The sequence below is a fragment of the Petaurus breviceps genome, unplaced genomic scaffold, assembly GCF_028583685.1.
Source record: "Petaurus breviceps papuanus isolate PSGF00001 unplaced genomic scaffold, PetGlider_PUasm1.0 91041, whole genome shotgun sequence".
In the NCBI taxonomy this organism is placed as follows: domain Eukaryota; kingdom Metazoa; phylum Chordata; class Mammalia; order Diprotodontia; family Petauridae; genus Petaurus; species Petaurus breviceps.
The window spans coordinates 20,449,488-20,450,241 of NW_027187400.1; positions in this window are offsets into that span (position 1 = coordinate 20,449,488).

A 754-nucleotide genomic window follows, 5' to 3' on the forward strand; every position below is an offset into this window, starting at 1 on the left:
CACACACACACACACACACACACACACACACACACACACACACACACGTACATACTGCATTGTCCCTTCACCAATTGCCACCCCCGAAGTGCTAGATCCAGTCCAGGCACCATGTTTCAGGAAAGACACTGATAAACTCAGGAGTATGGGAAGACCAGGCCACATTGTAGTTTTTCCTTTGTTTTTGAAGAGGACCAGTGACTTCATGAGGTGATGTGACTTGCATGTGAATTGGATTGAAGTGAGACAAGGATCAGACTGAAATTTCCTTGACATCCCTCAAATCCCAGATAATATCCCACTTACAACAAGCCTTTGCTGATCGCTCAATTCTTCCCTTCTGTCTTCCCCCTGTTGGTTATTTCCCACTTATCCTGTATATGTCTTGTTTATACATTATCTTCTCCATTAGAACACAAAACTGTCTTTTGCCTTTCTTTGTGTCTCCAGCAGGGAAGCCAGGTGGTATAGTGGAGAGAGAACTGGGCTTGGAATCAGGAAGACTCCTCTTCCTGGGCAAATCACTTAACCCTATTTGCCTCAGTTTCCTCATCTGTAAAATGAGCTGGAGAAAGAAATGTTAAACTATTCTAATATCTTTGCCAAGAAAATCCTAAATGGGGTCACAAAATGTCAGACACAAGTGAAAGAAATAGACAAATGTTCCCAGCACTCAGCACAGTATGTACTCCTTCCCATATGCTACAATCCAGCTAACCTGGTCTTCCCACTGTTCTTTATACAGGTTGCCCAT